A 228-nucleotide genomic window follows, 5' to 3' on the forward strand; every position below is an offset into this window, starting at 1 on the left:
GAAAACCCTAAACCCTAGAAAACCCTAAACCCTAAAAAAATCCTCAGGGTGTATATTATGTTCGTGTATACTTAGTTATATAATCTAGGGTTTAAAACACCGCCATTTGAAAATAAAAAATGTTTAGTGTTTTCTAGGGTTTAGGGTTTTCTAGGGTTTAGGGTTTTCTAGGGTTTAGGGTTTAGGGTTTAGGGTTTGGGTGCAGGACTACGGGGAGGCTTGGCTGGT

At 39.0% G+C, this 228-nt stretch overlaps 1 protein-coding gene across 1 annotated transcript in view; it reads left to right on the top strand.

Annotated features, from left to right (window-relative positions):
• EMH_0044180 (TPR domain-containing protein, putative) overlaps positions 1-228 on the top strand; it is a gene marked incomplete at both ends in the record, with an annotated part of 2,751 nt that overhangs the window by 1,115 nt on the left and 1,408 nt on the right. The window lies entirely within an intron of this gene.

Source organism: Eimeria mitis, genomic scaffold (genome assembly GCF_000499745.2).
Source record: "Eimeria mitis Houghton genomic scaffold, Emh_scaff1827, whole genome shotgun sequence".
In the NCBI taxonomy this organism is placed as follows: Eukaryota; Apicomplexa; class Conoidasida; order Eucoccidiorida; family Eimeriidae; genus Eimeria; species Eimeria mitis.